The sequence below is a fragment of the Littorina saxatilis genome, linkage group LG16 (genome assembly GCF_037325665.1).
Source record: "Littorina saxatilis isolate snail1 linkage group LG16, US_GU_Lsax_2.0, whole genome shotgun sequence".
NCBI lineage: Eukaryota > Metazoa > Mollusca > Gastropoda > Littorinimorpha > Littorinidae > Littorina > Littorina saxatilis.
The window spans coordinates 6952824-6979717 of NC_090260.1; positions in this window are offsets into that span (position 1 = coordinate 6952824).

Here is a 26894-nt window from a genome sequence, read left to right on the forward strand (position 1 = left end):
GTTCAGCTCAGTTTCCAGTAATACACCCAAATCTAACTTTTTCCCATATTCAAATTTTCCAATGGTCATTTTGGTGATTAAAATACAATAATTCACAAAATAAATATAATCATTTTTCAAACTTTCCCTAAAATAACCCAAAAATACATTTTCTTCATTCAAAATAATGGCAACATGTATTTTCTTATAAACAAAATCTTTACATATTTTCCAACCCTTCATCACCTCTTTGCAACTAAAAAAGAAATGTTCAAGGGTGTCTAATTCATTACAAAATTCACATTTATTCGATGTTCGTAATCCCATTTTGTTTAATTTTGCAAGCTTCAATCCTGAAATGCAATCCTGTTGTCCAGATTTTGTCAAAAATTACTTTAACAGAATTTTAATCAAATGAATCCAAAAATGAGGGTGTAACAGTGCCTCCAAAACTTGTACAAAATGCCAGATATGACGTCATCAAAGAAACGTATCCTCCAATAGTCCAGTAGTTTTCTCTGAATGGCTCTACACATACATACACACAGACCCACAGACAGACACACGTACTACGTAGGCCCTACACCACAACCCTAGTCACGATTCCACATCTAAGTTAAAACATTTAGTCAAAACTTGACAATATGTAAAAATAAAATAAAAATAAAAAATAAAAAAATCTTTCGTGTGGTCGTTATAGACAAAGGGTGGACAAGCTTTGATTGGACAGGTTTGATTGGACAGGTTTGATTGGACAGGTTTGATTGGACAGGTTTGATTGGACAGGTTTGATTGGACAGGTTTGATTGCACGATCGGACTAAAGATTCAAACATATACGACACCGATTGGCTTCAAGGGAGCCCGGGTAGCTCAGGTGGTGGACTTGTGATCCTAGGGTCGCGGGTTCGAATCTCGGCCGGGGCCCAGATATGTCATATACTACAACAACAACAGTTCAGGGAAAGATAGAAACGCTTACTTGCGTTGCAACTTTCAAAACATTTAAGAGTATTTCGCAATCGGCTGCAGGTCGAACATCATGGAAAATTACATATGAAAATCCGGACGAGGAAGTAAACTTTACCAAAACATTATTGCGAGAAATGTCGCGACAAAACTGCCGGTTGTTGTTCTTTTTCTACCTCAAATGCACTCGACGTCTGCATGAGTAGGAATAGCATAGAACACAAAATACGCATGCTAACTTTACAAGACAACATGTTCTAGGTAGATAATGTTTGACTTTCTTCTCTCATGTAAAAGTTGCAAAGTTGCCTGTTTTGATTTTTCGTCGATTTTTCATGGGTCCCTTCCGGTTTTGTTGCTGTCGATTGTTGGGATACCCTTATTTGATGAGCGGTGGGGTGGGGGTGGTTATTCTTGGTATCATTATTACAGTATGTTACTGATGATCAGTAAACCTCAACATGAATTTATGACAGTGATGTCACCCATCTCCAGTTAGTTAATTATATTACAGTTAGTTAATTACAGTTAGTTAATTACAGTTAGTTAATTACAGTTAGTTAATTACAGTTAGTTAATTACAGTTAGTTAATTACAGTTAGTTAATTACAGTTAGTTAATTACAGTTAGTTAATTACAGTTAGTTAATTACAGTTAGTTAATTACAGTTAGTTAATTACAGTTAGTTAATTACAGTTAGTTAATTACAGTTAGTTAATTACACTGGCGACGGGTGACAGCACAGTCTGTCATCTTTTGAACAATTTCTTAAAATTACTTCTCGATGTTTCCCAAAGTCGTGGTTCTCGTAGCAGACGACGCTGCCTGGCGCCAGTTCCTCTCAACCGTTAACCGCCACTGCTCTAGTTCGCAGCCGTTTCAATGTTGCATTTCAGATTCAAAGGTACACAATAACGTGCTATTGCAGATAAGCTCACAGAGATTTGCATTGAAATGACAAACTGGCGGCTAAATTGTGAAAAAAGGGAAACTGGATTACACGGGTTCACGATGGCTCAGAGGTAAGATAAACCACGCAAAAATAAATTCTTTGAAAATTAAACGCTCTTTACGGAGGGCACCTAGAATGTTCTCAAGCGGTGAGTGTTTAAATGAAATGGTGTTTGTACTGTGTGTAAAAGCCTGACAGTATCTGTGATGGTTTACGGGAGGCTTACTGTGCCTTTAAGTGAAACTGTGTGCTAACGGTTTCATCGCCGACCATGCATTTTACGATTTGATTACCCTCTGTACCGTTTCATCGATCAGTTGAGCGATAATAATATTCACCAAAATACCCGTGTGACTTGGAATAATAGGCCGCGAAAAGTAGGATATGCGCCGAAATGGCTGCGATCTGCTGGCCGATGTGAATGCGTGATGTATTGTGTAAAAAAAATTCCATCTCACACGGCATAAATAAATCCCTGCGCCTTGAATATGTGCGCGATATAAATTGCATAAAAAAATTTTTTTTACATTAAAAAATCCCTGCGCTTAGAACTGTACCCACGGAATACGCGCGATATAAGCCTCATATTGATTGATTGATTGATTCTCAAATCAAAAGAAGGGGCACAGCCTCGCTTTGGAAAAGGGCGGAAGAATACGCTCTCTGGAAAAGTTAGCGCACTCTTTAAGCGCATTGCCATTAGCCAATCAACTGTTTCACATCAGTCATGTGACACCAGTACTTACTGACAATTATTATTATTTTGTTTTTGTTTTATCTATATTTTTTTTAATTTTTATTTATGATTGATAATACCATTATCAGTATATAAAAGGGACCACCCTTATACCGAAACTGCAATTTAAAAAAATAAGTTGAAAAAATCAAAAATAACATCGAACACATTTCACGCTTCGATTTAACTCCTGTTTCCATCTCGTCACAGACACAGCCCAATTGCGAAGGCCTGTCTTGAAGCAGAAACGCTTTTGGCGGCCTTATCGCTTCACACCTAAGCAGTCAAGTGTCATTAAGTGCGCCGCTGACCAATTCACACCTCTTGGCGAAAATTGACAATAGGCCACAATAGACGCTGTCGGAGAACAGAAGTAGCTCGCTGACTGTCTGATTTTTTCCGAGCTTTACTTGGGATCAAGGCAGAGTTTGTTTGTTACGTGTAAGGATTACCCACATGACAAGCAGACAAGCAAACAATACATAATTCGTTTGATCTTAGTGAGGTTATCGTTCCGACTAGTTGCTGTACATAGCCTACTGTAAACTGGAGTGTTCCACTTTTGAACACATTTTTAAAACACCTGTTGTGAACACTGTATGGCCTGTTGTGAACACTGTATGGCCTGTTGTCAACACTGTATGGCCTGTTGTGAACACTGTATGGCCTGTTGTGAACACTGTATGGCCTGTTGTGAACACCGTATGGCCTGTTGTGAACACTGTATGAATTACTCTTTTACAAAAGTAACACACATGAATAACACAAACTAAATAGTGTTTACCATTTGTGGTACTCATGGCCAGTAGAATTAAACACACTTCTCCAACTAATTATTGCGACAAATTACGAGTGACGTCTCTTCGCGTTGACGTCAAAGATTGCACGAGGCTTTTGGAGAGAACAACAATCAATCTGAAGCCTCTTTGATTTGAAGGAGTCTCTTTCTCTCTCTCTGTCTCTCTCTGTCTCTCTGTCTCTGTCTCTATCTCTCTCTCTCTATCTCTCTCTCTCTATCTATCTGTCTCTCTCTCTCTATCTCTCTCTCTGTCTCTCTCTCTGTCTCTCTGTCTCTCTCTGTCTCTCTCTCTCTGTCTCTCTCTCTATCTCTATCTATCTTGGTCTCTCTCTCTCTATCTCTGTCTCTCTCTGTCTCTATATCTCTGTCTCTCTCTGTCTCTATATCTCTGTCTCTCTGTCTCTCTGTCTCTCTCTCTATCGCTCAGTCTCTCTCTGTCTCTATATCTCTGTCTCTCTGTCTCTCTCTCTGTCTCTCTCTCTCTCTGTCTCTGTTTCTCTCTCTCTTTCTCTGTCTCTCTGTCTCTCTGTCTCTCTGTGTCTCTGTCTCTCTCTCTCTGTCTCTCTCTGTGTCTCTCTCTCTTTCTCTTACTCTCTCTCTCTCTGTCTCTCTCTCTCTCTGTCTCTCTGTCTCTCTCTCTGTCTCTCTCTCTCTCTGTCTCTCTATGTCTCTCTGTCTCTCTCTGTCTGTCTCTCTCTGTCTCTGTCTCTCTCTGTCTCTGTCTCTCTCTGTCTGTCTCTCTCTCTCTCTCTCTCTCTCTCTCTCTCTCTCTCTCTCTCTCGTCCCAATTCCAAGGATAGATCTCTTCAAGTCAAGCTTAGCCTATTCTGGTAGCGTCCTGTGGAATTCTCTCCCGGAATTTGTGAGAGTCCCAATGAGTCTCAATACTTTCAAAAAACACCTTTCATTGTATTTAATGTTAAATTACAAAAAATCACGGTGATGGAAGACTTCGTTTAGTTATATTTTCATTTGTCCAAAGCATCAGTGTTCATTATATCCACACAAAATCACTCAAAGCTTTAATAACACATTTACTCATGCATGTGTATTCAGCATTGTTTTCACTATGTTACAAATATTTGTGTATAATATGTAATATGTAATATGTAAATATTCATATGTTGTTGTTTTTCTCTACCTTTTCTTCTACGTGAATATCCGTGTAAATATGTGATTAGATTAGTCCCCTCTCTGGGCGAGGGCTGGTTGAAAAAAAGCTCGTTGTATTGCTTATAACCCTCGAAAAATAAAATTTGATTTGATTTGATTTGATTTGATCTCTCTCTCTCTCTCTCTCTCTCTCTCTCTCTCTCTCTCTCTCTCTCTCTCTCTCTCTCTCTCTCTCTCTCTCTTTAATCATTTATTTGACAACGGTTTGTTTCCCGATGAATGGTCACACTCGATTTTGCACCCAATTCATAAGAAAGGAGATATTGATTCACCGGATAATTATAGAGGTGTTTCGTTGTTGAATGTATGCAGCAAATTATATAGTTTTATTTTGAATAAACGTATTTCTGATTGGATAGAAGAGAACGAAGTTGTTGGGGAGGAGCAAGCTGGTTTTCGCCAAGATCACTCTACAGTAGATAACATATTTACACTGTTTGGAATCGTACAGAAACAGTTGTTGAGACATAGAAAACTGTATGCAGCCTTTATAGATTTTCGGAAAGCGTTTGACTCTGTTCACAGGGAGACACTATGGAAAGTACTGGATCAGAATGGCATGTGTGGAAAGATTGTTTTAGCCCTTAAAAGTATGTATACGACAGTGAAAACGTGTGTTCGAGCAGGAGGTGAACTTTCAGATGTATTCATGTGTCCAGTCGGCCTAAAACAGGGTGAAAACTGCTCACCGATTTTGTTCTCATTGTTTATTAACGAATTAACCAAAGACATTATGGCAAATGGAAGACACGGTATTCAATTGTCACCGGATTTAGTCGAATTATTGATTTTGTTGTTTGCGGATGATGTGGTTTTAATCTCTGATAGTGTCATCGGTTTGCAAAACCAGCTAAATGTTTTATTGACCACCTCAAAGAAGCTTGAGGTAGTCGTAAATATGGCTAAATCGAACATAGTTGTGTTTAGAAACGGTGGTCATCTAGCATTACGAGAAAAATGGTTCTTTGGTGATAGTGAAGTAAAAGTTGTAAACATGTATAAATATTTAGGAGTCTATATGTCCACAAGAATCTCTTTTTCCCACACTCTAAACGACCTTGCTGATCGCGCGAGAAAGGGAGTATCAGCTATCCTCAAACTTCTTTGGAGTATTGGGGAATATTCTCCTGATACATTTTTTAAACTGTTTGACAGTCAAATACAACCGATCTTGACGTACGGTTCGGAGGTCTGGGGACTCTCTGCTGATCAACAAATTGTTGAAAGAGTACATTTGTCTGCCATTAAAAGGTTTGTCGGTGTCCATTCGAAGTCACCAAGGCATATAGTTTACGGTGAAACAGGACGTTATCCTCTGTTTGTGGTAACGCACATAAAGTTGTAATGAATCGCGGTTATGGTGTTTATAGTTGAAGGGATATAACTAGTGCTTTTTGTAATACAAAGAGGTTGTCAGGAGTGGTTTAACTTTGAGAGTGGAAACTTTTAACAGTTCAGTAAAATTCCATGGTTAGCTACGGACGGTCAAACTGGGTTCGCGGCACGTGAATTTACAACTGTGCGAGTTGTTCACGTTATAATCGCAACCGCCTGATTTTGTGAGTTGTGATTGTAAACTGCCTGACAATTGAAAGTCATTCGACCTGGGCTCTCGGATGAGAAAACCTGCTCTTGGTTTTGATGTCAACTTTGGAAGAAAACATTTGATCTTGATGTCAACCTTGGAACCGGGAAACATTGCCGGGATGACTTGGACTTTTGTATGGGTGCCGCCATATTGGAAGATGAGGTACTTTGCTAGTTTTGTGTGAACTTGAACATTTCTTTTGTATGCGCGGACATGACTTGTGTACTTGAATAATTTCGGAATTGTATAATTTTCTTGTGCTCGGTTGGTGTGTTTTTGAATATTGTTAGTTGTTACAGTAGGGTGTTATATTTTGTAACAGGCCGCCCCAGTCTGACTTGTGCGGGGTGATGCCAGAGTGGCGAGGGTGCGATGGAGGCCGTAAGGTTGAAGGCTAGCAACATCGTCACCTCTACATAACGTAAAAGTTATGTTTTGTTTATTTGCTTTCTTGTCCTTGTAAATATGTTATGACGTTGACAATGAATGAGTGAGTTTCACAAGGTCGTGGACAATGAATGAATGAGTTTCAAAAGGTCATGAATTGATTATTGTAAGCAAGAAAGTATTTGAGAATTTGAGGAATGAGTTGATATTTGCTATGTCAGAAACAAACCAATTTGTATGTTCTAATTAAACCATTGGCTATTGTTTGGAAAGAATGAGTTGGTGAAAGACTACAAATTCTTCTAATCTTCTCTCTGCTTTCCTAAACTTCTGAGCGGGAGTCAGATGATTGACTGTGTGTGTGTGTGTGTGCACATATAAAGAATCTGGAAGGAGATTAATAAGGATAACTACGGATCTTCTTTATTTCAAATCTCTTACATTGGCGAGCTTGCGGTTGTATTAATTGGAAAATTATTTGAAGATTAATTTTTGTTTTGGTGCGTTCCCTTGAGTGCGGTTAGGCTTATTTTATATTATTGACTTGTAGTGCTGAAGTGTTGTTTGGTTTTGCGCAGATGCTGATGCATGCAGTCTGGGGGATGGACATCCTTGTCATCTGCCTGTGAAGGGAGTTCCTTGGTCTGTGGACGGATGCATCCTGTGCCTGACGGAACGACATATTTTGGACAGGAGTGAGTCATTTGCTTATCTGACACTCAAGTAAATATTCTATATATTTTTGAGAATAATTTGTCTCTCTGAGTGTTGGTTCTTGCTTGTGAGTAGGTTATTTTTTTCCCCTACTTTACATGAAGCGTCCTGTAGGTTAGTTTTACCTACAAGTGAATAATACATGACACATCATTTTTCCCTTTTACGTGTACACAGTTTGTAAATAGTTGTGGGTCAGCAATGTCTTGATTCATAAGTGTATGGGAATGGGAGTATGTCTAGTTCCTAGGCCAAGTTTTTGAGCGGAGCCTAGTTTCAAATGTATTGATTATTTCCCCTTGTAGTTCAGCTGATCGGTTTCCTAGACTGTGTCGCTTTAGTACTGAACTTGAGGAAGTCAGGTAAATTCTAAAGTTTAGTGGACTATTGTGTTCACGTTAGTCAAAGCTAAGTCTTGGTGTTGCCCTCTAGCATTCTATGTAGTGGATAGTCATAGTTTGCTTAAGTGATAGCGGTTTGTTCACGATGGCATCTCAAGAAGAGGTTCAAGCTTTGATAGCGCAGTTTAAGGTGGAGGGTGAAGCCTTAGGAAAGGATGGTGCATCACTGAACAAGTATGTGGAAGATAGTTTGCGTGAGGAAAGAGCAGCAAGAAGAGAAGCTTTGTTGAAAAGAGAAAATGATATTGCTCTTCAAGAAAAAGAACTCGCTGCTGCACGTGAGCTTAAAGAGAGAGAGTTAGCTGAACAAGCTAAGATTGAAAATAGTCGTCAAGAAAAAGAACTCGCTGCTGCACGTGAGATTAAAGAGAGAGAGTTAGCTGAACAAGCTAAGATTGAAAATCGTCGTCTCGATATTGAAGAAGAAAAGGCGAACAGGGAGGCAAAGTTGCGAGCAGACGAGTTGGTTGAAAAAGCAAGCAGGAATAAATTGGCCAATCGTCCCAAGATTCCCTATTTTGATGATAAATCAGATGACATTGAGAGTTATCTGTATCGCTTCGATAAGCACGCAGCTAGCTTGAAGTGGTCAAAGGATGAGAAGGCTTTGATTTTGCCTACTCTACTCAGAGGTCGTGCTCTGAATTATTTTCAAGAGTTACCAGTAGAAGATACTAATGACTATGCCAAACTGTCAGCGCATTTGTTGAAGAGATTCAAATGTACTGAAGAAGGTTTCAGAACGCAGTTTCGCTCATGCAAACCTGAATCTGGTGAAACCATGCATGTCTTTTTCTCCCGCATGAGAAGATTTTTTACTAGATGGACAGATATGGCTGGAGTTGGCACAGATTTCGCTTTGCTCTGTGACTTGGTGCTCAGAGAGCAGATTCTGTCTAGTTGTGCGTCGTCTCTGGTTACTTTTCTGAAAGAAGACAAGCATACTACTGCTCAAACCATGATAGACGCAGCTGAAAGATACAGGGAAGCACATCCTAGTCAAAACCTAGCAGCAAAAGGTTCTAGTGATCCTCTGTTGGCTAATGTCGGTATTCCAAGTGGGAGAGGAGGTCATTCAGGTGGTCGAGGTGGTCACAGGTTTTCTAAGAAGAGTAGTCAGGGTGACACAAACCCACCGACAGAACAAAGCTCTCCTGATAATAAGGGTGGCAGAGGTGCTAGTCAAGCTGGTAGAGGTAGAGGTGGTCAGAACTATCAGAGGAAGTGTTGGTGGTGTCAAGATACTTCGCACAAGTTGGCAGATTGTCCCAAAAAAATGCATACTGCTTCAGTATCCGTTGTCACTGTTGAAGAGTCCAGCTGTAGTGAAGACGAGCAGTCTGTGGCGTCAGTAGGATTTTCAGGTAGTGATGAACTTCCCGAGTCTATTCAGACATGTGAAGGTACCTTAAATGGTAGTGAGGTCACGGTCATGTTGGATAGTGGGTGTTCCACGGTTGGGGTCAGGAAGTCCCTAGTGAGAGATGATCAGTTTACTGGGAAGGTACAGGTGTGTAGACAGTTCAGTGGGGATTTGGTTCGGTTACCCATTGCGATGGTGAGTCTGGATACACCATACTTTTCTGGAAGTGTTGAGGCATGTGTGATCGACAATCCAGTATGTGACGTCATTTTGGGTAGAATACAGGGATGTACATTTGGATGTGTCGAGGTTACTAGCGCAGTCCAGACAAGAGGTCAAAAAGCTAGAGAAGAACGTCCTTTTAGACCGCTGTTGACCGCTAAAGTTCCCCAACTTGATATCAATGCTGAGAAACTGTCCAAAATGCAAATGGATGACAAAACGTTGCATGATCTGTTCGAGAAAGTTGGCCAAGGAAAATCGGAAGAGTCGTCTGGTTGTGTGGTGTCGTTTGTTGGTCAGAACCCAGTTGTTGCCACATTGGGAGTGATCAGTGGGTCCAGTGCAGTAGAGGAGGTAGACATTCAGAAAGTCAAACTACAGTCAGTTCCCACAGTTCAGACTGAGAATGTAGATGATGTGGTCTATAGTCCAGACTTGTCTATGCAGGCAAAACAAAAAGTGCAGGCGGTGTTTCAGAAGCATCAGGACAAAATGACGGATTTGCCTGGTACTTGTGACCTGGTGCAGCATATGGTGAGGATTCCTGAAGGTGCTGTGGTCAATGTGAAACAGTATCCGTTACCATTTGAGTCTCAGAAAGTGGTTGAAGAAGAAGTGAAGAAGATGTTAGATCTAGACGTAATAGAGCCGTCTATTTCTCCGTTCTCGTCTCCTATTGTTCTAGTCAAGAAGAAGGACGGAAGTACTCGTTTTTGCATCGATTTCAGACACCTCAATAAGATTACGGAGTTTGACGCTGAGCCAATACCGGATCCGGAAGTTCTGTTTGCTTCATTGCAGGGCAGGCAGCATTTCACGAAGATTGATCTGGCTAAGGGCTATTGGCAAATTCCGATGGCAGAGTCTGATCGAGCAAAAACGGCTTTTCGTACCCCTCAAGGTCTATATCAGTTCAAGAAGATGCCGTTCGGAATGAGTACAGCACCAAGTACTTTCGCGAGGATGATGAAGATGTTGGATCTGGATAGGTTCAAATCTGTTCATTTCTTTGATGACGTACTTGTAGCCACAGAAGACTGGTGTGAGCATCTAGAGGCACTTGACGGACTGTTGACAGAACTGGGAAAACATGGGTTGACTGTGAGACCGTCGAAAGTAGAGGCAGGGTTTGACTCTATTGAGTTTTTGGGTCACATAGTTGGGGAGGGTAGCATGCGTCCAGTTCCCTCCAAAGTGTCCAAAATCTTGAATGTCTCTGTCCCAACCACAAAGAAACAAGTCCGGTCATTGGTAGGGCTCATCAGTTTCTATAGGCGCTATGTCCCAAGCTTCGCGTCTATTGTGTCCCCCCTGGTAGAACTCACAAAGAAGAACCAACCAAACAAAGTTCGTTGGTCAAAAGAGTGTCAGATGGCTTTTGACAGGGTCAAAGAAATTTTGTCGTCTGAACCACTGGTGAGATTGCCAGACTTTTCCAGGCCGTTCACAGTGCGGTCGGATGCATCCTCCACGGGGATTGGAGCAGCCCTGATGCAGCCTGATGATGACGACGTCCTTCATCCAGTTCTGTATGCCAGCAGAAAACTGCTGGAAAGAGAAACCAGATACTCTACTGTGGAGAGAGAGTGCCTAGCGTTGGTGTGGGCAGTTGACAAATTCCATCGCTACTTGTTTGGCTCACATTTCTTTGTTGAGACTGATCACAGACCGTTGACGTACTTACGACAGTCCAAAACTGCCAACGGCCGACTGTTGCGATGGGCTCTGTCTCTCCAAGAGTATTCATTCACAGTAGTGCCAATTCCTGGAGTCAGGAATTTTGAGGCTGATGTGTTGTCACGCTTGACGAAGTGAATGGAACATGATGGTTGAAAGGACAGTGAAAAGACTTTCTGCAATCAACAAGGACAATACTTTTTGTGCTGTGAGTGTTGATATGCTGTGTATGTATTAAGAACTAATTTAATTTTGTTCTTGTTTTTTTTGTCACATTGTGATTATTTATTTAATCTGGCTGGAAAAATTTGTTTGGATATTTTTGATGCTAGTACCATTTTGTGTTGTAGTCGAGGTTTACTGTATTGAGTTTAGCGGGGGCTACTCAAACTTTGTTGGCGATCTTTGGTACCAAGAACGTCAATGTTATTGCATTCAGTAATAGGCGAAAATTGCTGAATGTCCATGAGTATAACTATTGTGGATTAACACAGTGGGTGATTATCTACACGGCGGCGTAAGTGTGGTTTATTATGCTTGCCATTGTTGCTCATGTTTAAGGACAGCCTCGTGGCTTTCGTCACTTTTTTGGTGGATGGCACTGTCTTTTGGTTGTAAACTGATTGCACTCTTTGGGAACGGACAGAGTATTTAATAAATGTTTTCCTTATGCTTTGATTATTTATTAATCTATGTATTTTTTTTTATATGTATTTAAAAATTTTTTCTTGTTACTGGAATACTTATACTTGTACAGTTTTTGAAAGAAAAAAAATGTTCATTTTGGGTTCACATTTTTTTTTAATCGGGGAAAGGGGTGATGTAATGAATCGCGGTTATGGTGTTTATAGTTGAAGGGATATAACTAGTGCTTTTTGTAATACAAAGAGGTTGTCAGGAGTGGTTTAACTTTGAGAGTGGAAACTTTTAACAGTTCAGTAAAATTCCATGGTTAGCTACGGACGGTCAAACTGGGTTCGCGGCACGTGAATTTACAACTGTGCGAGTTGTTCACGTTATAATCGCAACCGCCTGATTTTGTGAGTTGTGATTGTAAACTGCCTGACAATTGAAAGTCATTCGACCTGGGCTCTCGGATGAGAAAACCTGCTCTTGGTTTTGATGTCAACTTTGGAAGAAAACATTTGATCTTGATGTCAACCTTGGAACCGGGAAACATTGCCGGGATGACTTGGACTTTTGTATGGGTGCCGCCATATTGGAAGATGAGGTACTTTGCTAGTTTTGTGTGAACTTGAACATTTCTTTTGTATGCGCGGACATGACTTGTGTACTTGAATAATTTCGGAATTGTATAATTTTCTTGTGCTCGGTTGGTGTGTTTTTGAATATTGTTAGTTGTTACAGTAGGGTGTTATATTTTGTAACAGGCCGCCCCAGTCTGACTTGTGCGGGGTGGTGCCAGGGTGGCGAGGGTGCGATGGAGGCCGTAAGGTTGAAGGCTAGCTACATCGTCACCTCTACATAACGTAAAAGTTATGTTTTGTTTATTTGCTTTCTTGTCCTTGTAAATATGTTATGACGTTGACAATGAATGAGTGAGTTTCACAAGGTCGTGGACAATGAATGAATGAGTTTCAAAAGGTCATGAATTGATTATTGTAAGCAAGAAAGTATTTGAGAATTTGAGGAATGAGTTGATATTTGCTATGTCAGAAACAAACCAATTTGTATGTTCTAATTAAACCATTGGCTATTGTTTGGAAAGAATGAGTTGGTGAAAGACTACAAATTCTTCTAATCTTCTCTCTGCTTTCCTAAACTTCTGAGCGGGAGTCAGATGATTGACTGTGTGTGTGTGTGTGCACATATAAAGAATCTGGAAGGAGATTAATAAGGATAACTACGGATCTTCTTTATTTCAAATCTCTTACAAAAGTGTATGAAGTTTTGGCTTCGATTAACTCGGATGGATGGCAACAGGTACCCCAAGAAAGTGTATAATATGCTACTGTCTATACAAAGGCAAAATTACACGACATGGGCTTGTAACGTTCGTAATGTTTTGTACAAGTATGGATTTGGTGAAGTGTGGGAAGCACAAGGTGTTGGTGATATTTCCACGTTTGTAAGAGAATTTCGCCAAAGACTTGTCGATTGCTTTAGACAGGATTGGCATAGTTCCCTTGAATCACACGTTTTTTATAATGTGTATTCGTTATTTAAGCAGTCCTTGTGTATGAGTGGTTATTTGTATCAGATAAGAAATGTTCATTTGAGAAGAATGTTAGCACGTTTCAGATTTGGTATGTCACCCTTAAATAACCACTATTTACAGTATAAACCCAATGTGAATAACGTAGACAGATTTTGCCCTTTGTGCTCAGATGATACACTGGAGACGGAAGTACATTTTTTACTTGTTTGTCCCGCATATAATGAGATCAGAGTTGAATTAATAGCCTCAAAGTATTATCGGAACCCATCCATGTTTAGAATGTGCCAATTACTATCCTCAACAAATGGCCAAGTGGTAAGACAATTAGCAACGTATATTTACAAAGCACTACGATTTCGCACTGATTCTCTGGAAAATGCTCAGTTGCAAGATGCAGGTCCATAATGTTGCTTTTTCTGCTTATTTTAAACATTGTTCGCTTGTATAATGTGTCACCAGTCTTGTTATGGGCCGGAGGCCTAACAAATAAAATTTCCGACTCCGACTCTCTCTCTCTCTCTCTCTCTCTCTCTCTCTCTCTCTCTCTCTCTCTCTCTCTCTCTCTCTCTCTCTCTCTCTCTCTGCACCTGTGACACAGCACTTAAAATATTTCATAAAAATGGAAAATGTTCCTGATGGACGCCACGCTGTTAGTCGAATGATAAAGCTGGCAGCTCGTAACTGACAACAATGTGCACGCAGCGAGAGACAAACCATCTAAGTGTTTTGCTTGCTTTTGCACTTTGCTTGCTGATGTATCTGGGGACAATGGTAAACGAGAGAAGAATGGAGGCTGTTGGGTAATGTTTGATAATTAGCTTTTGGGAGACAGCAGGCTATATAATCACAGACCAATTAACAACAACTTAAAATGTAGTGGTGTGTGACTGAACAAACGTTTCATGAGGGCCCCAAAGGGGGGAGGGGGGGGGGTATCATCACGATCACGGGAAGGGAAATTTTAGCTTTCACGATCACAGTTACCTTGATTTTTGTTTTCACGATCACGAACACCAGTGGCAAATCACGGTCACGGTAAAAGTTGCAGGTACAGAAAGCACGTGTCAAAGTAAACACAACCACACAGTTATTCGCTCCTCTGGATCTATTGTTTATTCAACACAAAGTGACAACTGTTGCACCTTTTTATTTTTATTTTTTATTTCTCTTTCATACACACATAGAAATACATATCATGATTTGTAATCAGTAACAAGAATGTTGTTTTCATTGTTTTTTCTCTCGCTCTCTCTCTCTCATACAGACACTCACAGGAATATACACTCCAGGGGCGGAGCAGTTAATCCAGAAGGGGGGGGGGGGGGTTACAAGTCAACCTGGGGTCCAGGCTGAGCCCCCCAGAAGCTGAAGAGATTTAGCTATTTTATGAAGAATTTATGGCTTATCCTTGATTTTAAACATGATCAACTGTTGACAGCAGCCACTCATTGTTTCTTTTAAAGTTAGTAAATTATTATTTTATTTTTTTGACAGCCGGGGGGGGGGGTGTTCCGGAACCCCTGTAACCCCCCCCCCCTAATCCGCCCCTGCACTCATACACATTCAACTCCCACACCCTCACTCACACACATGAATATATACTTGCACAATTTCACATTTCCAGAGCTATATCTTTTAAACCCATTTTCTCAAAAACTATTGGGGGGATTGAAATTAAAGTATATGTATGTGTGATGGTAGAGTCTATAATAACAAAATCCCCAACGAACATGACTTTGGTCGACTTTGACATGAGGATCAAATGACACAAACTGGCACGTCTCCCCGCCATAGTTCCTGAATTTAACCCATTGTTGATAAGTTTACAGGCGCTAAAATAAATCCAAGCTTAATGCAGAAGCGACAATTAGAATCTATGCCAAGCGTGTCCACGTTGCTGGGATGAAAAACACATTTCTAGTTTCGGTTTTGGCTACACGCAGACTCGATCAGACTCGAGCCAGTCGAGGTCACACTGAGCGAGTGACAGCCGGACGGGGCAATGTCGACAATGTCAATGATCTCAATCAAACTCAAAGATCTTGAACAAATTTCAAGATCTTTGCCTACATTCAGAACAGTCATAGAGCAACACAGACAGGGCCGGACTAGGGGGGGGGGGGGGGTTACAGGGGTTGCGCAACCCCCCCTGGCTTAAGCATGTACCTCCCATTCCCAAACGCTTTTTTTGTTGTGGGGGAGGGAGGGGGGGGTTGCATCTGGATCATCATGAAATCCGAGGAGAAATCGCACCGCTCACCCCCTTTCGAAAGACATTTTTCTTCAACGAATTTTGTGATGAAAAGTATGAGTCCTTACAATCTCAATTCTTCTTCATTGCCAATACAGCTTGCTGTCGAATTTACCTTTTTCGTTCAAGGAGAGGCTTCCTTTCCCTCCAGAAACATCAAAGAACGTTCAGCTTCAAGGGGCTTTGCCCCCTTGCAACCTCCACCAAGGGGGCTTCGCCCCCTGGACCCCCACCAAGGGGCTTTGCCCCCTGGACCCTCATCTGTAACCCCCCCCCCCCCTAGTACTTACCTAGTCCGGCCCTGATAGATGACATACCTTGACATTTCGTCTTCGGAAAGACGGACTCGACCTTTCCACCAAGGAAGGCATTATCGCCCCCTGCTTTGGCCTGGCTTGAATCCACAAAAATATAACAGAAGTTCGATGACAGTACCGCTGCAGGCACGTTTCATGATATTGAGGATTGCAGTTTCCCTCTCACACACAATATTCCAAAATAATAAATAGTCAAACAGGGGCCAAAAAACAGTTTGCACCAAGAGTTCAACTTTTTATCTATCCAAAACAGTAAAAAAAATTATATGAACATTCGTATTTCCAAGATGATTGGCGTTCCAAGACGCTATATCCTAAAAACCCCAAAACATGCTTTTACAACTTCAGTGCATAATAACTGCCCAAAGGTGCTGTTTAAAGCAACCATTGATAATAATTTTTAACATACTCCTTGAACACATTAATACAAACGGTTAACTTGCAAATAAAGGGACAGTATTGATCAGAACAATGGTAAGATAAAGGACGCTACTTATATTTTGTACATTTTTTATCTTTATCGTTTCCTGTAGACCTCAGAAGTTCTAACCAGCTTAAGAAATCATTCTAAAATCGAAAAACAAACATCTATACAGTTTGTACGCAAAGTAGATTGATATTTGACACAGTCACACAGACATACGTGGGCTATGGGGCAACCCTACCCCCTAAATTTGAAAACGGGGTCAATTTCTTAACTGCATGCATTCAGCAAAACAATCCCTAAAAATTTATTTTTTTCACAAATGAACTTATGACTTTAGAAAAGCATTCAAAAATGCATATATACAACGCTTTTTCTTTGGTCCCAATTCAAGGGGGTGTGCTATTCTCAGGTAACACTGTGAACGCTCAAATGAGACTTGGTCACATGTCAAAATAGTAATCCCCCCTGTTGTTCATGGTTCGTTGGTGGGATTTTTTTTTATCTGAGCCATTGGCAAGCATGAAATGTCATCAACATTAGGAAAGACATAGTATCTCCCATTGTCTTTTGCGCGCAAACACTTCACACAGATCTCCTCTCGATCTGGCCCATCGGGGAAATGGGTTGACTTGGGGATGATCACCGCCCTGTATCTCTCCACCTTTCCATCCATGCTGACAAAGTCAGCGGTCACAAAGTCCCCAACTTGAATGTCTCACTGTGGGACAAAGAACCTGGTTTTCACGACTGGCACCACGCGGCATCCAGTGGCGTGTTGTGGGTAGACGTCCATTGATTTTGATAATAATTTTTATATTTTTAATTTTCAGACCTTGTTTTTAATCCGAATATAACATATTTATATGTTTTTGGAATCAGGAAATGATGAAGAATAAGATGAACGTACATTTAGATCGTTTTATAAAAAAATAATTTTAATTACAATTTTCAGATTTTTAATGACCAAAGTCATAAACTAATATTTACGCCACCAAGCTGAAATGCAATACCGAAGTCCGGCCTTTGTCGAAGATTGCTTGGCCAAAATTTCAATCAATTTGATTGAAAAATGAGGGTGTGACAGTGCCGCCTCAACTTTTAAAAAAAAGCCGGATATGACGTCATGAAAGACATTTATCGAAAAACTGAAAAAAACGTCCGGGGATATTATACCCAGTAACTCTCATGTCAAATTTCATAAAGATCGGTCCAGTAGTTTAGTCTGAATCGCTCTACACACACACACAGACACACACACACACACGCACGCACATACATATAACATATTTATATGTTTTTGGAATCAGAAAATGATGAAGAATAAGATGAACGTAAATTTGGATCGTTTTATAAAACAATTGTTTTTTTACAATTTTCAGATTTTTAATGACCAACGTCATTAATTAATTTTTAAGACACCAAGCTGAAATGCAACTGGGATCTTCAAGGGTTGTAAAAAAGAAATCTGTTTTTTTACTAACACATACACAAATCCTAAATCTCGTCAGTATAAACCAAATCTAAATTGATTGAAGAAATAATATAGACAGTTACCAGTCATAGATTTTTTTTTGTTTTGGAAAAAAATTGGTCGAAAATATCAGAATGTAGGTCAAAATTGAGTCCCGATTTGTGACATCAGTGATCGGGTTTTCCTTATCGATTGTTTTCATGAACAAAGATTGTGAAATATGATAAGAGACATGTTTTTATTATCTGTTAATAGAATATTAATTATGTTGTAAATTTAGAAAATGTATGTGTTTTATAATTTTTATAATATTAGCTGGACTTTGAAAACCAGTCTATCGTAACGTGTGGTTTCCAAATCTGCACTCAACGAACTATTCATTCAGCTCTTGCAACCTCGCGTAGGAATACATTGTTGTGACGTTATATCGTAAAGTGGGTATTTTTCCATCACAACACATGCACTGTTTTCTTGTTGTTTTTTCGGAAAGAGAAGTTTAGCAAGCATAAACTTTGTTTACACAAATCGCTTCCGGATTTGCTAGTTACGAAAGACTTGTAATCAAAGGCAAAATCTCACTGTAGAACGAGAAAAGACGAACTATTTTGTGTGTTTCACGTACACATTTTGATGCGGAAGGATACTAGAGTGTAGTTTGTAACTGCGAATGAGGAATTAGCCGCGTGTTTCAAGTGGTGGGCTTTCGGTTCTGGTTGTGTTCCTTTGTTACGAAAGACAACGCTTTCTGTTTAGCAGAACTTAACAGGCAAATACGGTAAGTTCTTTTGTGTTATGATTTCATTGATGCTTTATTTAGGATTACAGGCTAATTTTTAATGCCTTCAATGTCTAAATCTTCGCAAATTCACCATGTGAAGTTCTCCAATTGACTTCGAAAATGTCTCTTGTCCCGAGTCTTGGAATGTTGATTCACCCTTGACACTGATTTTCCTTTGAATTTGAACATGTAAACAACTTCTCTTGAAATTGCTTGCTACGAAATTATTGTTTGATGTTGAAATAAATTCGGAAAGCCATTTTTAGGATTGATGGGTGTCGTTTGCATTTTTTTTAGCCGAAATTCTTTGCTCCTCCGTGTATCGTAACTGGAAACAAGGTCGCCATTTTAGTTTTTGACAACACGTTTTCTTGTTACGAAAGACTCCAGATTATGACCACTTTACGATTTTCTCACATTTAAAACGCTTAAGGAAAGGTCTGGCTGTTAAATGTGCAGTTTTGATGAAATAACTTGCATGGTTTTTTTTAGCCCTGCCAATTGATATTCACTTGTTTTCAATGAGCGTTTCACCGGAAGTCTCGCGTAACTGGAAGACAATGTTTTCACTTCTTCTGTGCACTACTGGTTTCTGGTTACGATCATTTGACATTTCCTCAAAGTAACGTGCTGACTGTTTTAGCTAGTTGTATGACTTCTTCTTGTATTCACTAATTAATTTAAACATGCATATTTCCATTTCTAAATTTAAAAACATAATTTTTATTGAAAATATTGAACTGACTGTCTTGCGTAACTGGAAGACAATGTTTTCACTTCTTCTGTGCACTACTGGTTTCTGGTTACGATCATTTGACATTTCCTCAAAGTAACGTGCTGACTGTTTTAGCTAGTTGTATGACTTCTTCTTGTATTCACTAATTAATTTAAACATGCATATTTCCATTTCTAAATTTAAAAACATAATTTTTATTGATAATATTGAACTGACTGTCTTGCGTAACTGTTTTGGGGAGGACTGCAAAGTGGACAGGGATAGGAAGCTTTCACCTTTTGGATGATTTTCTGCTTTTGTACCTTTTCCGCTTTTGTCACTTTATCCTTGCACTTTGTAAAAGAACTTTTTCCCAATTTGTATGTGTGAGTGTGTGAAGTGACACTGATGTTTGTGCTTCCAGCTACCCTGTTCGTGTCTAGTCCGTGGCATGGCTTCAAGGTCAAGTCTAAGAATTGTGTTGAAGGGTCAGCACAAACTACAGGAAGCAGAAAATGTACCAACGAAAACTCTCAAACCAGCCAATGGCCGCATAATCAACCAGCAAGCACCTGACGACACTGATGAGCCCCACCCTGCCCACCCTGATGAGCCCCACCCTGATGAGCCCCACCCCGATGAGCCCCACCCTGATGAGCCCCACCCCGATGAGCCCCACCCTGATGAGCCCCACCCTGCCCACATTGATGAGCCCCACACTAAAGCCCCTCCATCCGTTGGAGATTTCTGCTTGGTGGCTGTTGGGGGGAGAAACCGCACAGTGCGTTTTTATGCGAAGGTGACCGAGGTTGACGGCGAAGAGCTGAAAGTGACTTACCTGGACAAGGAAAAGGGAAATGAGAAAAACTACACTTGGGCGGACTCTGCATGGATCACTGCTAATGACATTGTGAAGACAGTTCCAGCACCAACCTTGCTCCCAGGTCGTGGAATTTCATTTCGCTTTGACTAGTTTTCCAAATAAAATTCCACGGCCTTGGAGCAAGGGTGGTGCTGGTAAAGCTATACCAGATGCTTTCGGATCTGAATGTAAATGTAAAAAAAAACCCTATTGAATAGAAAGTATGCTAGTTTAAAATTGGAGTGTAACTTATCAGAAGGTAGCTGTTAGAGAATCGATTCTTTGTTTTTGGTTTCCATGTTACGATAGACATACTTTTTTTTAAAGACATAGTATAAAAGGCTATATTTGCTTCTCCCTCTTTTTTAATTGACCTGGGTTCTTCTATTCAAAGAATCATATTATTATGCAACATGATTGTGTTCTCTTGTGATTCATTATACTGAGAGAAAAACTTAAAGAAAAAAGTTTTCTATGTCAAATAAGTAAAGATTCAAGGTCATGATAATGTACTCACATGTATATACATGTATGTTGTATTTTCACTTATTTCAGTTTGTTTGCTGTTATTTTGTCAATGTTAAAAAGAATAAAGTAATTTTGGCAATTTGAAACAGTCATTTTGTTGTTAATTCATTGTCATTTGGTTTCCATGTTACAATAGACATTTTGCTGACGACACAAATTCAACTGCCTCCCATGTGGGCATCAAGCTGTAACTTATCTTCAAACTAGAATTTTATTGTCACTCATACACTCCTCTTCCATATGCAATGCAAGAATTTTTTATTTACAACACTTTTTTTTTTTCTCTGTTGTCCCACATTTTGTGCCAGCTTTTTGGAATGCGAAGTCCGGCCTTTGTCGAAGATTGCTTGACCAAAATTTCAATCAATTTGATTGAAAAATGAGGGTGTGACAGTGCCGCCTCAACTCTTACAAAAAGTCGGATATGACGTCATCAAAGACATTTATCGAAAAAATGAGAAAAAAAGTCCGGGGATATCATACCCAGGAACTCTCATGTCAAATTTCATAAAGATCGGTCCAGTAGTTTACTCTGAATCGCTCTACACACACACACGCACACACACACACACACACATACACACATACACACACACACACACACACACACATACACATACACACATACACCATGACCCTCGTCTCGATTCCCCCTCTATGTTAAAACATTTAGTCAAAACTTGACAAAATGTACAAACACCAATCACGATCACGATTGTAAACCCTTTGGGGCCCTCACAGTAAGCTTTCTTTGGACGACTGTCGTCTCTAAATTCGCATTCTACCTGCTGTCCAAAAGAAGCTAATCTTACGTTGTGCTGCCTTGAAAAAAAATGCCAACAAAGACACGGAAGCTGTTGCAAGGTACGTTTACCAAGCATTACAGACATTAGCGAATCACGATAGTGCGTAAACAGCCAACAGTACAATCAAAGAGATGAGTGAAACGCGATACAGATCTAAGTAGATATAGCATTTAAAAACTTGTCTTTCAAATTCAAGGAAGTTGTTGCAAGGTACCACATTTTACGGACAGAACCATATGACAGAGCATGTTTTGACTTTGAGAACAGATTCATTCCGTTTCCTTATACAACTATCCGGTGTATCTGCATGTTCAAGTTAGTAAATGGTGGACAGTTTTATACGGGCAGAGTAAACTTGAGACTCTACTGCAAGTCTTGAAATTTACATAAATCGAACCAAGAACAAAGACATCCCCACATTACAGGCACTTTAGATCAACTCATTTCACTAGAGGTGACTGCCTAGCACTGTGTTTGATACCGTGTCTGGTGAAATAAAAAGAAAAAAAAGAAGAAACGGATTATCAGTAGGTGACACGTTGTAAGAGTGGGAGACACTATAGATCTGTCTGTACTTACTGGGGACACGACTGCCAGGTCGACACTGCGCTTTCGACAGCTCTTCCTCGCGCAGACACTGGAAAAACGCTGTGCAGATCAAACTGTAGGAAATCTCCTTTGGTATCTTTTTTATGTATTTTTCCGGAGCTAAGAAACCGAACAATGTGAAATCGTCTTCCCCGAATCGGCGAATGCAGCTCGGTGAGAACTGAAAAGTGAATCTATACCACAATCCTTCACGCGACCTGACCTGATCTTGACCCCTGACCTGGTCTACATACCACACGACACAAATCAGTCCCCTGCTTTTACCCCCTCAAAACCCCCCACCACCCGTTTTCTTTGGATACACACTTTAACTACACACATGCCGACAAAATGTTGATCATTGCTTCAATACTTTGAAGATGTTGCTTGAAAAATAACCAGGTGAAATGAGTATTTCGGTGTTTAGTCAAATGTCAAAGTTTCTACCACAGACATACACACGCACGCACACACAGACAGACAAAGTTACGATCGCATAGGCTACACTTACGTGAGCCACAAAGAGAAAAAATACAGCAAAATAATCAGAGGATGTGACAGAGGACGTGAAGGGAGTTAACTTTATTTTTCAGCAAGCAGGGGGGGGGGGGGGGTCAGAGAGACGATTACTGTCACAGACTTGCCATTACAATGTTCCTGCAGCAGCAATAATTTCATCCAAAATGTTGTCCAAACTAATAAAGCTTAGATTACTCATAAGTCATATGAATACAAAGAAAAACCTTTAAGAAAGATTCAGCAATAATTTCATCCAAAATGTTGTCCAAACTAATTAAGCTTAGATTACTCATAAGTCATATGAATACAAAGAAAAACCTTTAAGAAAGATTCACTCAAACTTGTTTAAAACCCCAGATGAAGCATTTGTTTGACATCTGTTCTGAAGTTCCCCTCCCCTTCCTCATTATATGGGTACCTCTCAAGATCGGCAGTGAAGTACTGTCTGTCTTATTATCATTGCCCACGCGGCAGCGTGCATGATTGAGTACACTTCACGCGTTCGAGTCGTGCTTGGTTTGACCATAAACATTAACTTGTCAAGCACGTCGTAAAATAACTGTCGGTGAAAACTGTACAAGACAGCTAGTATTATGTGTAAGTCGGCTAAGTTCAATGATATTTTAGGACACAGAAACCGATCAAAGTGTAATGCGCGTTTGTTCAAGGGGACTTCCAATTAACTTCCAAGGGATATTATAAAAATGCGCGCGGCAGAATTTGTTATGGCTTATTTGATACCTAATTTTTCAAGGGTTTGAACCATTCGTTTATTTCATTTATTTATTTCCCCTCCCTGTCCCTCGGGCCTTTCATCCGCCCCCTCTACCCCCACCCTTCGCCTCCCATATGTTTCTGAGTTCATTTCGGTTCATGCAATGTTTTGCTGAGAGCAATTCCTTGGCCCGATGTAACTTTCTCGTACTGTGATCGGTCCTCGTGGATTTTAAGTAGACAACAGGTCACGGTTCAAGTATTCTTGTAATTGGTCAATCCTTTGAGAAGTTTATGGCAATGCTTCACGAAAGAGATTGGTCAGTTGGATGTGAAAAACCTATGTGGCAAGTTGTAAAGAGGATGTTCCTTCTCAGACAGAAAGATTAGCAGCGAAAAAGGGAAGTACCAAAACGTTGAAATTATCCAAGGTAGTCGGATAAATCTTTGTCACTTCTGGAGATTTTTTTTCTTCAAAATATGTTTCTTTTGCCATTTGCAATTAAATGTTTTATGACTCCATTAAGTCGTCCAATTTCTTTTATGCGACATAATTTGTCTTTGTTTTTGTGATTTTTAAAAATGTTTATATTCAAATTAACTTTTATTTGAAAAACTTCTTTAAAAAAAAGAAGAAGAACAACATAGAAAGAGTCCATGGTCCATTAAACTCTCTGATCTGAGTAGACATTCGCTCTTTATTTCCTGCCATTTAAAACAGGAAAAAAAGGATGAAGGGAACATTGTAACACACGCAATTTAAGCGCTATTTTCTGTGCTCTCTCTCTCTCTCTCTCTCTCTCTCTCTCTCTCTCTCTCTCTCTCTCTCTCTCTCTCTCTCTCTCTCTCTCTCTCTCTCTCTCTCTCTGCACCTGTGATCAAACACTTAAAATATAACATAAAAATGGAAAATGTTCCTGATGGACGCCACGCTGTTAGTCGAGTGATGGACGCCACGCTGTTAGTCGAGTGATGGACGCCACGCTGTTAGTCGAGTGATGGACGCCACGCTGTTAGTCGAATGATAAAGCTGGCAGTTCGCAGCTGACAACAATGTGCACGCAGCGAGAGACAAACCATCTAAGTGTTTTGCTTGCTTTTGCACTTTGCTTGCTGATGTATCTGAGGACAATGCTAAACGAGAGAAGAATGGAGGCTGTTGGTTAATGTTTGATAATTAGCTTTTGGGAAACAGCAGGCTATATAATCACAGACCAATTAACAACAACTTAAAATGTAGTGGTGTGTGGCTGAACAAACGTTTCATATTTGTTTCCATTTGCACGGATCGATGTTGTTAACAAAATGACATAAGCATCCTTTAACAAGTCGCGTAAGGCGAAAATACAATATTTAGTCAAGTAGCTGCCATTTTTCAGCAAGACCGTATACTCGTAGCATCGTCAGTCCACCGCTCATGGCAAAGGCAGTGAAATTGACAAGAAGAGCGGGGTAGTAGTTGCGCTAAGAAGGATAGCACGCTTTTCTGTACCTCTCTTTGTTTTAACTTTCTGAGCGTGTTTTTAATCCAAACATATCATATCTATATGTTTTTGGAATCAGGAACCGACAAGGAATAAGATGAAAGTGTTTTTAAATTGATTTGGAAAATTTAATTTTGATAATAATTTTTATATATTTAATTTTCAGAGCTTGTTTTTAATCCGAATATAACATATTTATATGTTTTTGGAATCAGCAAATGATGGAGAATAAGATAAACGTAAATTTGGATCGTTTTATAAATTTTTATTTTTTTTTACAATGTTCCGATTTTTAATGACCAAAGTCATTAATTAATTTTTAAGCCACCAAGCTGAAATGCAATACCGAACCCCGGGCTTCGTCGAAGATTACTTGACCAAAATTTGAACCAATTTGGTTGAAAAATGAGGGCGTGACAGTGCCGCCTCAACTTTCACGAAAAGCCGGATATGACGTCATCAAAGACATTTATCAAAAAAATGAAAAAAACGTTCGGGGATTTCATACCCAGGAACTCTCATGTCAAATTTCATAAAGATCGGTCCAGTAGTTTAGTCTGAATCGCTCTACACACACACACACACACACGCACGCACGCACGCACATACACCACGACCCTCGTTTCGATTCCCCCTCGATGTTAAAATATTTTGTCAAAACTTGACTAAATATAAAAAGAAAGAAAGTGTACAGCCGGAAAGTAAATTGGTGGACGAAATTAAACATTCAGAGACAACTTTTAGTGAAAATATTTTGTTTATTTTGGAAAAGAATTAATTGCAATTCGACAAAAGAAAATTGACGGAATGATTATAAGAACCCGTACAAAATGGATTTCGGACGGTGAATATTTTTGTAATTTGGAAAAAATTAGACATGTAATAATAAAGGAAGTACAATCATATTATGATGATTTACATACATTCGATGAAACAGATGTTTTATTTGATGATCAGATGCCAGTGATCGGCAAGGAATCGGCGGAGATTCGTTGCTCTGATGTGCATATTTGCGAAAGATAAGGGTATCATAACATAGACACAGAGACTGTAAAGTACAAGTCTCTGATACACATCAGACAAAGTTGATCGTCGCAATGCGGGCCGGTCAGTAGCGAGCGAATTGCTAGAGAAAAAGGCTTTGGTCACTAAAAGGGGCTCTTACTATGCCACACCGCTTAAACCCCTAACAAAATTATTTTCGGACAAATTCTATGGAGCAGCAGAACCATAACTTCAACTCTCAACACCCAATAAAAAAGACAATGTATGCTCTCATAAGAAGAGTCACATTCTTTACATGGATTCAAAGCAAGAGTTACCTCCCTTGGGTTCTGGAACATTCCGGTAGTTTCGCCGGAGTGCAGTTGTTTTCGTTCATTCATTCTTCTGATAAGGGAAATTAAGAAACTCTAATGAAATATATAAATATACATACGCACACACGGCAAAGGGAAGTGTCTGCAGTTTAGTAGTAGTGCTATTGTCACGTAGCGCTATTTTTTTTTTCTTTTTTCTTTTTTTTTGCCAAGCACATCATTGTGGGGCTTTTAATCAATAACATGCATCCATCTACAATGTATCATCATTCATCCATCAACATTTATAATAAATATGTAAATGACACGTAGCGCTATTGACACGTAGCGCTACAGTACATTGGTTTGAAATATTGGCTTAAGTTAACAAGACTTCTGCAAACCAGAATTTGTAAACAGACCTATGAAATGCTCCTTTTGCAACATGAATCTGGCAAGCACAACTGGGTTTCCAAAGTTAAGAAGGTGTTAACTAAAAACAGGTTTGGCATTGTTTGGCTGTGCCAAGGGGTTGGCTACGATAAAGGTTTTGTTTCCCAGTTTAAAGATCAACTGATTTGTATGTATAAACAAAACTGACATTGGGAAATGGAGACAAACGAGAAGTATCAATGGTTTTGTTCTTTTAAAAGCGTTTTTCAACCTGAGAAGTACATATTATGTATAGCAAACAAATGGAAAAGAGATGCGCTTGCTAGATTTCGGTTAAGAGCGCTCAGTGGTTTTTAATACAACAGGCACGCGACAGTGCATGCCCGATGTGTGATGGAGGCTGCGAAGACGAGGTACACTTTCTTTTCCACTGTACAGCCTATGCTGATATCCGTGCAAAGTGTAACGTGTTAAAAAGTTGTTCTGAACCAGCCTCAATGGAAGATGTAACCCGTATCCTAGCTCTGGATGAAGAAAGTGTACTCGAAGCAACTGCACAATTTATTTCTAAGGCACTAAACATGCGCAAAAAGAAACTAGATGAG